The 15,879-nt window shown below is 43.3% G+C and overlaps 2 protein-coding genes across 2 annotated transcripts in view; one reads left to right on the top strand and one right to left on the bottom strand.

The window, feature by feature from the left end:
- Window positions 1-15,879, top strand: part of LOC128892339 (14 kDa phosphohistidine phosphatase-like) — a 122,657-nt gene that overhangs the window by 926 nt on the left and 105,852 nt on the right. The window lies entirely within an intron of this gene.
- Window positions 1-15,879, bottom strand: part of LOC128892321 (ecdysone-induced protein 74EF) — a 210,608-nt gene that overhangs the window by 192,189 nt on the left and 2,540 nt on the right. The window lies entirely within an intron of this gene.

Raw genomic sequence — 15,879 nt, 5'->3', positions numbered from 1 at the left:
GAGGCACTCTAGCGCTGTTTCTATTGCACATATGTAAGGGGGAATATATGTCTTCATGGACGCGAGGGTGTACAAGAATGTAACCACCGTGCGACTGAATGCAATAAGGGACAATGTCTTCTTCCAACGACGTCTGTTCCGTAACCGTTTTCAGAACGCGTTGGCATTCGAATTACTATTTACACGTCGCGTTGTTCGGGCCGAGCGAAGCGCGCAGCGACGCTTTATCGAAAGTTATCGCTTCGAAATCGAACGGATTCGCGCACCGACCGCGAACAATTCCCTCAACGACGGCGTACAGAACTTCGGATAACGAACCAAAGATAAATTGCGTTGCCATTCCGACCAGCTCGCGAACATGATTCGCCGAACCAGGCGAAAAATTTCTCGCGCACGCAACACGGAAACACGCTGCTTTCTTTTCAATCGAGAGCTCGTTCGCACGCGAAATCGGCGTGAACTCCTCGTTTCCGTGAAATCGCGAATTTATATCTGACGGAAACGCGATTCAAAGGACGCGATCGTTTTCGTTATCGCTGTAAACACGATGCGACACCGAGTGACTGATTAAGAGACCATTAATGACCGTTCGCGCCGATATGATACGCGAAAACGTTGATTGTCCGTCGCTTCTATCGTTACGCTGCACTGTTTACAGCAATTAGCATTAGAAACGGTGCGATGAATTTTTCAACGTAACGACCGTTTTCGTTATCGCTGCTGTTATATTATGTACAAATGTTGCTACGCGTATTTAAACGGAATTATCGTGCTTTTGAAATGGAACGTGGGGTAAATGATACGATTCTGGGTAAATGATTCGCTCGATTTCGATACCGATCGGAATGGTTTCGCTTAATCATTGGAAGTAAATATCTAGCGTATGAATAAAATGCAACGATTACTGCCTATGATACAAAAAGAACCTATAATAAATTCTTTGACTGATTGAGCAAATATTCAGGAAGATGGCGCGAGACTGGATTTGCGTTGAGAAAACGAGAAAAGAAACGAACGTTTCGTTGAATAACGTGGTTGTCCCCGAAGTGATCGCGAAAAACGCAAGCACGGGATCGAACGTGTTTGTAGGGCTAAGGGTAAAGTGAGTAGTGGTACTCCGTGTTTGGTCAGACAGGCAGCGTTAATCCACGTTCACCGGTTAGGTTCTAGACGGGCTGCCACGGATGGCGGAGTCGATTCCCGGAGACTTTCTAACGAAAGTGCAAGTCTTTTCTTCCAACCGGCTTCTGGTGCTGTGTAACCGTCCTCGACGCGACTTTCGCGCGTTTTCCGCGGTTTCCCGCCGAGGACGAAAACGTCCGACGCTTCCGGGCTGATTCACGCTCCCCGCGTCTCTCGTTAGAAATATCCCAACGCTCCGGCGCAGAAAAAAAGAGCCTACTAATTGGCGCGCGTGTTTTTTCGCATGACGCGTACCGCTCGCAGGAATTATTTCAACAGATAAAAGGGAAACAGCGTCCAATTACAATGGTTCGATCGGATCTCTAAACTGAAATAAATTTAGCCATTCCACGGAGGCGATTATAGCGTCTGGGTTACAGTTCTGTTCTACATAAATATGGATCAAAATAGATAGTTGTAACGTCCATTTCAATCCGTAATATTCCTAGAATATGTTCTAGTGGTGTTGTAATCGCACGGAACTTTCTCGTGATAGTTTTGATCCTTTATGCTCCAAATTATGACTTCTGGACAAATTCTAATTAATTTGCTATAATCTAAGTAATAAGATGGTCCCCGAGATTGAAATTAAATTAAATAGAAAAGTTTACGACACAATCGCCAAAGTCCGCAATCCTTAGCCAAAAAAATTAAAAATGAAAAGAAGTTTGTCCTGGATTATTAGGAGAGGGGAATCGTCACGCCTGATCTTTTAAAGTAAAAATTTCTACCATTGGAGCGTGAGAGCAGAGTCAGCCCGCGGCACACAGTCAAGGCCCCGGCTCGGCAACTTTGCCGTGACATAAATATTCGGGGGCCTCTTCGGGGCCCACGTTGATTTCTCGCGGGAGGGAACGACGAAACGTGAGAGAGACGGAGAGTTGAACTTGGCGACTGAAAGGAAGAGCGAAAGGTGGAGTCCATGGTGGAAAGAGACGCTGGAACCTTGCGTGTAATCGTCCACTGGGAACGAACGACCCTGAGATCGCGAACTCGAAGATTAAGCCATCATCCTCAAACAAAAACCTTCTCCATCTCGACTATTTCTGAAACGCCAACAGTTCGGCCCCGGTGTTACATCGCGAAGAGTCACTCTCGCGCGTGTGACGTAACCGCGAGATGATAATGCAAATTGAATCAGAAATTCCAAGAAGGAAATAAAGATCGAGAGTCAAAGGTTCTTTTACCTTGCTGTCTGCTTAAGGGATTATGACACTGTAACCAGATTCAAAAGGTAGGTATATTCAGAGATCATTCGTAAAGAAACTGTACGGTGAATTGTTTTTAAACTTTCATCGTGTTTTATTGGATTCGATTTAGGCAAACGAAAACCAGTCTCAGAATGTCAATAACATTGCGTTACTCCATTCGACAGCGTACCCAACAGAGCACTGAATAAAAAAAAGCGCTAGTATTCGGCCGATAGTTTCGTGACCACGGTGTATATCTGAATCAAAAAACCAAACATTTGTTCGATACTTAAACAAATTAGGAAATGGTGAAATCGTCAAGCCATAACGAGTAGCTCTTTAAAGAAAACTAAACAAGAATCGTGCAGTGTTTGGTGCTTATCTAAAATCTTTAATCTAACTGATAATCCCTTACTCTTCGTAAGAAGATTCCTTCTAAGTAAAAATTTTGCCCATCTCTGGGTCGTCGTTCGACGGGGATAAATTCGATGCTTTCGACGCCATAATCTGTTCGCGACAGCCATCGTCGATTCGTTCCGGCGTACAACGAACTCGATGGGCGCGAAACAGCCGGTTGCATCGGGGAAAAAAGTAATGGATTCTAACATATAAATAAATGCACCTCAAAGCGTCCGCGTCCCCACTTCCGCTCCTCTTTCTCGGCTGTGCTCTCGCGCGTGGGACGTTGCCCCATTAGCGAACCAGATATAAGTGCTTGCGAGAACGTAGTCAATTTAACGAGGTTAAAAAAAATCTTCTCTCGTTCTCACTCCCCGGTTCTGACGCCAGAACGTGCTACGCGTACGGCTTCCCGAAGACGAGCGGAGACGCGCGCTTTCGCGGACAACCCCGACGTTTGCTACTCTCGCTTTTCACCTGGTCAGGTGACAAGGATTCCTACCTATCGCGGAGATCGGGGCCCCAGGGTCGAATGCGCGCGAGAAATCATAATAATTGCAGGGTGTGACAGGCACCTGAATCTCAATGCTGTGGTTTCTCAAAGTCTTTGATCTTTGTAGATCTGTATAATTATCGATAAAAGTGGAATGCGATTTACTAGTACTTGGTACCTGCACACAGGAAGCACACGCGCAAATACTAGACTGTGAATACTTATGCATTTATGACAAGTGTGCTACAAATGCATTAACATGTACAATATTAAAAATAAAATAGAGGTTACTACATTTAAAAGATAAAACGTATTTTAATTTAAGTTCCTGCTCATTTGTGTATATAAAAATATAAATTTGTATAAATATTCACAGTCTACGTACATAGTATATATCGAAAATTATTCAAGCCCGAAGGAGTCGATGAAAGAATAATGAATAAAAGTCGTCGATTCGCCGCTGATATTTTAAGTACACCAGGCATCTGCTATAATCGTAATTTTCTCAGCTTCGTATTTGTCGTGTATTTACGTCGTGTTGGATATGAATGATAATAAACGCTTATTTTAGACGGTATGGGATAAAGTCGAGACGTTAACGATTTTTGTTCTGAGTGTCCGTGACACTTCGATGACAATTCGCGAACCGATAAAGGCTACCGAAATTCTAGTAAGTAAACTTCTGATCTAGGCTTTCAAGAAATCTCTAGATCTTTGAGATTATTCTTTGTATAATACCATAGCTTCTGAAGTCAAAGTAAGAAGGGAAACAAGATCCCTTCTTCCTTGACTTTGAAGGTAATATCCGACTAACATTCCTGGATTTTCAGCGACCCAGTAGCACACAGTGGATTCGATTCCATACCTTCTTTCCTGAAGGGTAAAATATAATAGGATCCACACAGAGTGTCGATAAAATCCTAATGCCAGAATTAATGCGAGATCTCTGAAGCATGTTCGTTTCATCGTTCCAACAAACTAAATAGATTCCTACCTGAACGTGTAGAGGGCTGATCGTTGTCCACGTTTCGGCGGTTTGGAGATCGTAAGCTCAAGAAAGAAGGTTGACTATCGCGTCGGTGGCAGACGCGGGGCCACTGGCCAAAATTTGGGCCAATGTTAACGTCGGCCTCTATACCGATTGCCTAATACCTCGAGCGCAACACGCCCGATAATGAGAGTGACGAGAAGGAACTTTAGTATACGAAACGCGTTACTCAACCTTCCACGTAACGATCTTCGCCGTGCACGTACGCGACCTTAGAGGGATCGATTCGTCCACGTGACGATCGTCCCAGGGAACCGGTTAGAATCGAATTTCAAGCGTCGTCGCGTTAAGATCGAACGTTGGTAAGCTATCGACGACGAAGGGAAACAGCTTCTGCGCGCGTTGAAACCCTAATCGTTCGCAGTATTTATGGGTCTTCTGTTGTATTTACAACAACGCCAGTCTCGAGCGACTCCCCTGCGCGTTTCCCGTTAAATTAATTGTGCCCAGGTTGGGCTTGATTGATAAACGTATCGAGGTTCGAACCATGTAAATTCGTTTCACGGGGTACACGCAGTTGTCACGAGTAAAGTCTAAGAATTTTGTTCATGGTTCTCAAAACGAAGAGGTTTTCAACAAATTCCTTTGTACACTCAGCAGATGTTGACATCCATAAACTGGAAATTTGCAGTGTCTTGGCCATCTTTAAATATTACAAGTACCGAAAAGTAATCGAAACGTCTTCGACTTGGAAAAGTTTTTCAATGAAAAATCGAGGGCCTTTTTTGAAAAGGGAATCGAACGACTATCTTCACACTGGCAAAAATTGTTAGAGAATGATGGCAATTATTTTGTAGATTAGTATTTAAGATTTCTTTAATAAATAAATGTTGATAAAATTTTGATTACTTTTCGGTCCTCCTAATATATCCTAACCAAGGAATTTATATATAAAGTTCGATACTTGTACTGTAACATTACAACTTGGTTTCGATTAAAATATTTATGTAAATCTAGAAAAAGAAATGTCGAATTTTGGGTGTAACTGCGCGTACCCCGTTAACTCCAAGTTGGTTTCACTTTAGCGGAAGAAGAGCGATTCTCGTATCGTTTGGCATTCGGAAGCCATTATCTAACTCGATCGCGAAGCGTCGATAACGACTTTCAAAATCTCGTTCTTGGCACTGGCACTACCTGTTCAATGGCTTGTAACCGGGGTCCTTGAAATACACGCGTGCTGCGCCTTTGTGCTTTCACGAAAGCCAATTCCGTTCCAATTCATATTTAGCCGAGCCAGCTGCGTGGCTCGTTTTCCGATAATAGAGGCGCGTCTATCGATAAGGTTTCTGGTCATTATAGAAAAGAACATAAATTAAAAATCGGCAGCTCAAAATATTACGCGCTCGAGTAATCGTACACTCGATCGAGTTTTTCCTGAACGTTTAGAAAACAGGATGCGTTTGGCGATATCTTTGAATTTCATGGCGTAACATAACATTGGGAATCCCATGCGTGACTACGCATCAACGGTCGAGCACTTTTTGCACTGATAGCTGATAAGTGCCTCAGTTTGATTCGCGTTACGTAAGCGAAGAGTAGTCAACTGTAGCGAGACTTTCAATCTTTAATCTTAGGTATTTGTTAGGCGAAAACAAACGATTGTTACGCAGCTTTTCGTTTCGCATTAGTGGATCCAATGAATGACATGGTTGACGTCTTCAACACTCGCTGCATGTGAGAGACTACCAAACCTCGTCAATTGAGACTGATTTTTTTCGACCATTAGAAATAGATTAATAAAATGAAGACTTCTGTATATAGCATCAGTACATTGTTTCTTAATCTCTCTATATAAGTCTTTCCTTTTGAGCCTCCATAAGTGAAACAAACACTTCTCCTAGATCTTGTTCTTTTTCAAGACCCTACTCAACCAGATTCAACTGAACAAAGTAAACTGTCACGTGCAATTAATTACAATTCGTCTAAACAGGACCGTCTGAACCAACCAAACTGAGAAACGAAGATTTTGGCGAAAGATAGAAACAATTATTTTAATTAATTTCTGAAAGCCAGAAAGTTACATTTTTTTCCAGAATCGTTGGAAAAGAAAACTTTTAGTAGCGTATCGTCGCGATGAAGGGCCTCTGTCGAACGCGAGACAGACTCTCTTGCAGACAAGAGAGGCTCGCGTTTGTTCGCTCTTAATGTCCGTGCCTGGTGACCCGTGGTGCAAACTAAACCCACCGGAGAAAGTTGCCAGATACTTTCTCGTAGCTCCGCTGACTCCTTGCATACTGGTCGATGCAGTCGCTTAAATGGTCCCCCGTATCGTCACGAGCACTCGAGCGACGCTTCGAACCCGTAATGCTCGAGGGCCCCTCGAAAATGCATTAGAATTTTTACGACTCTCGCGTTACCATTATTATTATTAAACAAACTATGCGGTTATTCGGCACAAGAGTTGTTATTTACAACATCGTACCGCGGATAGTGGGGCTATACTAGGTCGCAGAGAGATAAGGTCTTTGGTTCTTTTTATAGAAATGAATTACATTGGGATGCTTGGAAAGTAATTTCGTATTCTCACCCTATGGCATGACTTACTTTAACCGAAAAACTTTTAATTTTTAATTTTGACGAAAGCATGGTTTTCTAAATTTGTTGGGCGGGGAACGCGAATCTGAAGTCGATTTTTAGGTGCAAAACTTCTACGTCTGAAAACGCCTGAAAATACGATCGTAATCGAAGAAAAACTTGCGATTGTAATCACAATTTTTCATCACAACTCGGAAACATTTGATTACGATCGTAATCGTAATTATGATTACAATTACGCCCGGCACTGTATCAGACTTAGGATGTTTACGCGAATTCATATTTTTACCGAGACAAATAAAGAATTGAAAATGACAGTATGTCTTATCTTGATTCCCATGTAGCAGACAATCTAGAAGCTGGTATACAGGGTGGGGCAATAACTATTAGCGCCTCAGATGTCTTCGAAACTGTAAGTTTCACAGAAATATTTTTAAGGCGGCTAAGTCGATCGAACGATCCTTCGTCGCGAGTAACAGCGAGATAATGGTTGAGAACTTGTAATGAGACCTTTAGCCCACGTTACTGTGTATTTATATTTCAGTAAATATTTTTGTGAAATTTATAGTTTCGAAGATATCCGAGTTGCTAATAGTTATTGCCCCAGCCTGTATATCTGCAGCGAAAGTTATTCACGAATCAACCCGATATAATTCGATAAAATATCTTTAACTTTAATGGGAAGTGTATTTCTTTTTTTTAGGAACCAAAGTGGAATTACTTTCTGAACAGCGAAATAAAGTCAATAGCTTATCACAACCTCAACAACTATTTCGAGTTTCCATTTGACTATTTTTCCACTTTTTGACCACGGCTCAAATCTGAGAGCCAAAACGGTATCGTTATAGATTCTCTTGGCACCGAAAAATAATGATCCTCGTCAATTAAAAATACGTTCTGCTGTTCCAAAACAGTTGTCCGTACTGTTGCACGAAGCCCTGGTCACGATCGATAAATCGAGAACGAAACGTGATACCGTGGCTGGTCCCGTAAAATAAATAAAACTTGTTTAGGGTGGCGAGGATCGAGGAGGACACTTTTCCTGTCGAGGTATGCCACCGGTAATATCGCGATGAATCGAGTGGCCGCGCGTTGCAAGAATGGATCGGAGTGGTTGGTAAAAATGTCGAACCATTCTTGGCCAGTCTTACGGAGAGCTCAAGGCATTCAGGCGCTTCGCGGACCAGCGACTTGATTTACTCGTTCGAGGGAACGAACTCGCCCGCGCTTGCATGCGCTTCAGAAAGGTATAGCCGTGCGCTTGGCTCTATGTATAACCGAGGCTATTATACTCGCAGGTACATCGCGGCGCATAGTCGTCGGAGGAAAATCTTGGGGTCCTCCTACGCCCGTTCGTTAACTATTCATGCGCGCACCGTATAGCCCGCGGTCGACCGTGATGAATTGGAGGTTACACGCGCTCGGAAAAGAATTACTTAGCCAGCGTCGTTCCTATCCGTGGGCACGCGCGATAAGTCATCCGTTTCGACCGTTCTGTTTAGCGATAGAAAAATCGCGCACCGCGCTCGGTTGACGCGCGATAATGAGCGAATTTCAGGTTACGCTTAAAACCGGCGCGGCGCGTCGGGTGCGCCCCTCTGTAGCGGCGCGCCTAGAAATTTAGCGAGTTTGGCAGAACTGGAAATTAACGTTAAAACTGCCGAGCTAATAGTAGAATCTAACAAGTATGCCTGGCCGACTGCATCTAGGAATTTTTATTATCCGATCTTGCTTCTCTGTTATTATTTCGATCGCATTTTATACGAGGGAAGAAAAAAGGAATTACGTAATGTAAGAGATAGATCCTAGAACAATAATACGGAAGTAATACAAGTATCTATGCGCCGTACGTAGATGTTCAATCTACGTCCTCGTTCGTTAGTTTCTATTAGGATGAACCAAAAGTACGTGCGTCTTTACGTTGTTTCAGTTTGTGCAATTTTTTAAAGTCATTAAAATTGCTTTATGTGCAAGTGTTTTGTATGTGTTATATATCATTTTGTAACCTTTGGGAAGCTCTTTTAAATTTAACCGTTAGCTACGTTAATTTATTGATTTAGTAAAATCGTGGAAAATTTTGAGATTCGAGTACTTTTACGTCACAGAAGCAAGAATTTCAAGCTACTGAATATAATATTTTCTTTGGTGCTTCAGTAGGTTTAAACTCTTGCTTCAGATAGTGAGCAAGGTTTCCCAAAGGTTACAAAATGATATATAACATTTGCAAAAATTTTAATGACTTCAAATATTGCACAGACTGAAACAACGTAGAAAGCGCACCAACTTTTGGTTCACCCTAATAATTTCGAATGTTTGAGCTTGAGAAAAGGTGTCCACGTCGGTTAAAAGGTCGTTAAAAAAAAAACAAATAACTTGTAACAGGGAGGATCGCAACAGCTCTTTTGCGTCCTCCTAGGTACGCCACTGGCACTTTGCGCGCTTTGTTTTCTTTGCTGAATGTTTACCTTACGTACATAATGGCGCAGGCTTTGCGCGACAAAGACGTCAAATAGAAAATAAAATAACTAAATACGGGCCAGGTGTATCGATGCTCGTTTACCGTGGCATGCTCGCGACGCAATTTTTCAGTATACAATCTGCAGACTCCTAAACCCTAAATCGGCACACCAATCCAAGTAATAATTAGATCGCGAATTCTTATACAAATATAACTCTAGAACCACCATCTATCGTAGTTCGATTCCCCAGAGACATTCGACCCTTACCGATCCGAACTCGCCGATCCAGCGGTTCAGCCAAGCAACGATTGCCTTTTGAACTTGCTACTAACAATGCTTGTCCACACCACCCACATTCCAATCTAACGAACCTAGAACCGAATCATAGTGATCCTCCGACGAGATTCCAACCGTTTCAATTATTTAACAAATATTCAGTGGTTTGATACACGAGCTGTTTTACGTTTTCACGAGCAAACTATGTCCTGATGGTATTTACTAAGAAAGTGGAATGGTTAGTCGGTGTTTAACGCGGTTCGATTCCTCGGTAGAAGGCTTTCCGAGCCAAGAAAAGGATGCATTTTCGAGGATGCATCTCCAAGGATGCAACCGACCGTGACGTAGCTTTCATGCAGCGAACCCCGTGACGTCATTCATTCGATGACGTGTGGTCAACCGCGGTCAATGCACCAGGCCGACGTTTCTTGCAGGGCGCTATAATGCTCGGTTCACTGGCGTCGTCGTGGTGTGCGTTCGTTCGCATGCACATAGCCTGCACACCGCGGTGTATGTGCGCGCGTTACACCGCAAAATACCGGGTGTTCGTGAAATCTTCGCCTTTCTCTGTGCCAACGACCCGCGCAACAGAGACGAACAGAACTTTACGCGGCAACACGGAAATCCGAATCGTCGATTTATTCGCAGAATTTGATCGACCGAACAATTACTCGGCGAAACTTTGATTTGTCTTTCTTGTCCGTAACATGCCAAACGAACTATCGGAGGAGCTTCGCATCTGCGAGATGTTGCAACGTGTTATCATGTTTCTATGTTTATTGGTTGTATGTTCTTCACATTCACGTGTAAACTGCGGATGTTTGCAGATTCGAATAAAGAATTGAGAGATTTAAACGAAAATATGTCTCACTTTTTGTATTTTATATACATATTTGTCCATCCATGCACGTTCTCGCACATTTTCCCACATTTTCGCTTTCCTTATTTGCATAAATATCCGCAGTGTGTTCATGCGTTTGGTTTCCATTGCTTCTCGCATTAATATACACAGTTATTTTGATTGATTTCTTTGCTAGTCAGCGTAAATTGATCGCGATAATAAAATACCATACTCCTTATATAATTCATATATATATATATATTTGCGATCTTTACCAACGCAAGAAATGAACGATAACTCGATGTTATCTTCTATCTTCGGACAAGAACACAAACTGATTTTCATCCAAATTCTCCAAGTTTATTTTATTATACCGGCTCGATACGCGTTCCAACTCCAAAACTTCTAACTCTAAACTAACGATCGACAGTTCGATTCCCCGTACCGAAGAGGAACCCAAATAAAGGTTTGATATTCCGCTTGTTTCCTGCTTGTCCTCCGGTTGTTCGGTACTGCGAACCGTGCACGACGCGTTAAAGATTCACGCACCGCGGCGTGTCGCTTGAAATTCCTGCAGCGTGCAGCACTCATGCCGACATCAAAAATTCATGCACGTCGTTGACGCTGCTACCCTATATTCCCGTTTAACGACGGTATCCGTTTACTTTTATTCGCTCGCGCTTCTCTATATTTACGCGTATCCACCACCGCAAATATCCACGGGACGGAACCGCGAACTTTAAGGAGCCTGCTCGGTGGAAACGGCTCCTCACTTTGGAGGTTCAAAAGATACGAATTCCTCTTATACTTTCTAAAAGCGAGAAACCCCTGGAATAGGTCTGGCAAAGCGATATCCAACGGATTCATGATGCTGACAAAGTTAGAGCACTTTTAAAGGAAGTGACTCGTAGAGTTGAACTCGTTTCGAGACGATTTAGAAAAATTGCCGACAAGATGCTTAAGTTTAATAAATTTTTCAATTCTTCTATATCTTATAGATCAATCAAGAGGTAGATCTATGCGGAATAATAATGTAGCAGTAGATCTTTTTCTATCTATTCCATTATAAAGTCTAATTAAACAGAATTATAAAATTGTATATCGATACGTCTAACAGCCTCCTCCTCCCAAAAAAATCCCAAACGTAGCCCAGTCTCGGATTCTAGAATGAGCGACAGAAGAACCGGTTTGAAAAAATATCCGTATCTTTGCAAAATCTAACTAAACAGTCCTATAAAATTTAACATCGATACATCCAATAGTCCCGTCCCCCGAAAAATCCCAAACGTCGCCCAGGGGATTCCAAAGGAGTCGTTGAGAGGCCGCGGAAGTTCGAAGGTTGAGCGGTAGAAGAACCGTTTCACCGCTGGCCAAATGGCCCAATTACACGGGCGTTTTTTCGACCCCGTTGTTGCCGCCTAATCGTTCAGCCATAGTCGTCGAAAAATTGCGCCCACGGCGGCCGCCCACGCTCGACGAAGCAAGCCTGTGGTCGCAGGTCGGGCCAGTAGTAGGTGACGCGAGTTATCGGGCAAGTAGAATGGTCGGCGATATGCTCGGCCGAGTTCCGATAATCGATGATCGTGCACGCGTGTGTACCTGATGTATACGCGGGGATTGTTTACGAAGCGAGGAGCAGGCGAAGGAAAGACCCGGTGCCATCGAGAGAGGAACGCGTAATTCGGCAAACGTTCGTTGCGTCAGCTCGTTTCGCGATACGATTTCGAACGTTCCTCCAAACAAATGGAAACAACGACAAAAATGAGTCATTGTTCACCGACTTTGAAAGGTATTTATGAAAATTCTACGGAGACTCGGAGAGACGGAATCAAAATATTTCAACGATGTCAGGCGAAGCTATCAGTGCTCCGAGAAACGTTCTCTTCTAACGAACCTCATAGATTGCATCCGTGCACAGAAGTGAAGATTTAAGAAATTCCTTGGTCTAAAAGGCTCGCACCCAGGCTTTTCATAAAAGCTTTCTTTTACAACACGTCCCGTTTGTACACCGTCTTCTGTAACTCGTGAAATCCTTCGTTGTCCCACAAGCCTCCTTTTTATTCATATTCTTTTTTTCTCACACCATGTACCTCGAATCGTATCTACCATGTAAAAAGGGGATCGGTTGCATTTTCAATTGCGTGAGATACGAATCTACGACAAAACGGGAACTCGGGGAATTCAATAGAACAGATCTGTTGCGTAACACGAACGGTTTCTACCTCTAGCGCCGTCTTCGAGGCGTAATGGCTCGAAACCCTGCCGTTTAAACCGGGTCTTATCAAGATTCGAGGAATTTCGCGGGAGAACGATGGCTTCCGTCGATGCTCGGTCGTCTCGAAAACTCGTGCAACTCTGTCTAGAAAGCATGCACGGGCGAAAGGACGTGCAACGTTATTGCGCAACGGCTGGCGAAAAAATGCCGGAGTATTAATCCTCGACGAACTATCGGCTGGGGAAGCATTAAAATCACTCGCTGGGAAAGGAACGCCGCGAAACGAGCCGACGGTGTATCCGTTCGTCGACGGATACGCTCGTTTTCGTGCTTTCTAAAATGCCGTTTGCCGCGCCGCGCTTTGTTAACGTCGCCGTTCGTTTTTCGAAACTGATCCGTCGTCGCGGGTACTCGCCGGGAACGAAACAACGTTTCCTGGTCCGTTTATTCCGAAGCGAAATTATTTAAAAACCAAGGCTTTATATTAGGTCTACCGGAAAGTTCTGTCCGTTTTAAGAATAATAATAATATAATTTTTATCATTATTTGCGACATTTTGTCAGCGCGATTGCAATTTGTATAACATTCTTAACGAATATGCGCGTACTTATTGAAACTTGTTGCACCCGAAACGGACAGAATATAATAACTCGTTATCAATTGAACAGGATTTATAGGTTTAAACAATAACACCACAAACATTAAAACACACCACACACACTATCCCGTGGTTTAGGTGTGTCTTTTTACCGTACTTTGCATTCGTTAAATTTTTGCTTTACATTACTTTGTATTTGTTTACATACTTTTTATTCTCTTTATAGAATATCTATCTCCCTATCCCTTTTTCCGTATAGCTCGGGTACCTCGGGATCGCTAGCCCCGTATTGTAGCATAGCTACAACCCCTGGGGATTCTATACAGAATGTCCCAAAAATGTTGGTGTTCCCAGAAAAGAGGGTGTTTGAAACAACTTTTTTCTTGTCGAAAATGTCGTTCGAGGCTTCATTAAGGAGATATTAACAGAAACCCCCGACCAGTCTGTTAATATCTGCTTAACGAAGTCTCGGACAACATTTTCGTCAAGGAGAAAGCTGTTTCAAATCACTCCCGGAACCACCCCTTTCAAGGAACTCCAACATTTTTGGAACACCCTGTGCCATGTCATCTATGTATAGATAAGGTTTGCGGTTGCGCGAGGCCTTCCTAAGAACGCTATCTTGTCGCGTTGAAATGGTAATAATGGAGATTGATTGTAGTTAGCAGGAGCAGAGAGGAAAAGAAATTACTAAGTTATACGAGTTCCACCATTACAGAGAAACTTGGCGCGTAAGAAAGTGTCTAGAATTGTTGAAATGGCGATGCTTTCGAGCAAAGTTTCACAATTTGACTGAGAACTATTCCAACCCTACTCGATGTTAATCGAAGCTTCCTGGTGTAAACCGTTCACCAACTTTCGAGGTAGCTTTTTTAAAGGGTCGGACGACGAAACGATATCGAAACCGGACAGTGAAAGCGTCTAATCTAAAATTTGGAATGCTCATTTGGCACTTTACAATAGACTCGCAAACATTTCATTAAGATTATTACGTTTTATTACATCGAAAGAAACAAGGCCGATTCACGGTTGAATTTTACTATTCAGAACTTTCAACAACCAATTGCCGCATTCGAATGAAACACTCCAAACACCCTAAACTAATTTTCTGTGAACGTTTGTCACCTTGGTCCCAAAAATACAAATTTCTATACTTCCAGAGCTTAGAGTCCGACGTTCAAAGTATAAAGAATATAAAGCACCCTAATGTCCGCTAAGAAATAAACACGCCCCTTTCGCGTTTTCTCATTTGTTGAACTCCTTAGACTCCAAAGTGGCTATTTCGCCGGAAAAGAAAACGGAAAACACGTATCTCAACGGATCGGACGGTGCGCGACGCCAGCATCGAAAGGGTTGAGAAGCTCTCGCAAACCGATCGAGGACGTCGAGAAGCATAAGCGACGTCAGCGAAAACGTAAACGTGAGAGACCGCGATGGATCGGGAGGGCAGGGTAAAGAAGAAGGTCGAAAAGAGGCGAGTCCGCGGAACGGGTCGCGCTACGTGTCTCGTCTTCTCCCCTTTTGTCGAGCGAGAGAGGAGCAAGCGCTTTTCGCGAAATTCGTCCAAGAAAGGCCGACGGAGACGCGAAGAGAGAGACGTGACTTTAGCCATAAGCCGTAGGTAGGCCGCACAGAGCATGGACAAGCAAGCAAGTCGAGTTGAGAGGCGCGGACGGGCGGTCAGAGACCCCGCAGGGCCGGCGCAAACAGTACAGCATTACCCACTCGGCTCGTTCTATCGCAACCTGGACCCAACAATGCTCGATAATCGTCCCTGTGATCGCGCCACCTTTTAACCGGCTATCTGGAAAAATCGCGCGCTCGTTTTTCACGAGCCTCCGGGCCCCTATTTTTCAGCCCGCGAAAATACATTCGAGGGCGAGCCGCGTTACATCCTCGTTTGCCCTCATTTTTCTCGCGGAGACAAATCGCACTGGATAGGAAAAATTGCCTGACTGTACTTTAGGGGGAGACGAAATGCCTATCTGGATGTATGCATTTTTTTTTTAATAATTACAGACTGCGGATTTCTAGTAGTTTATGGCATTCGCGATAGGTATACTAAAGGTGTAGACGCATCTTTAATTTCTCAATAGGCATTCCAAATTTAAAAAGTTTACGACAATTACTTTGGTTGCGAAAACTATTGTGAAATTTGCTAATAATCTACTAAAAAGTAAAAGACTACCCCCTTAAAAAGTAAATTGTAGCCCACTTTGGAAAAGGCAATGGGTCTATAATACAATTTCCGATGCAAAAATAAAATATCTAGAAATTCCAATCGATCCCTTGCAGACAAAGATTGCGCGAGTAAAAAAGCACCCGATTATGCCTACGTTACACGAACTCGTTAAGAGTCACGTTACGAACCGATGGAGGCGCATAGGAAAAAAGAGTGACTCAACGACGATTTCGTTAATTTCACTTTTCATCGGGCGTGGATTTTTACCTTTCGCGATCGAGCACACGGGAACGTGCGCGACGTGAGAATGTGTGCGTGCAAGTACGCTGGAGAGACTTTCTCTGTAATTCGCGGCACAGCCTTTACGTCTCCTCCGGAATTATGATTTCCGCGGTTCGTTATAAATATATATATACACAGGTATATATGTAAATAGACACATACACACACACACACACACA

This window comes from Hylaeus anthracinus, unplaced genomic scaffold, assembly GCF_026225885.1.
Source record: "Hylaeus anthracinus isolate JK02 unplaced genomic scaffold, UHH_iyHylAnth1.0_haploid 12002, whole genome shotgun sequence".
Classification (NCBI taxonomy): Eukaryota; Metazoa; Arthropoda; class Insecta; order Hymenoptera; family Colletidae; genus Hylaeus; species Hylaeus anthracinus.
This window is presented reverse-complemented; position numbering and strand designations above follow the sequence as displayed.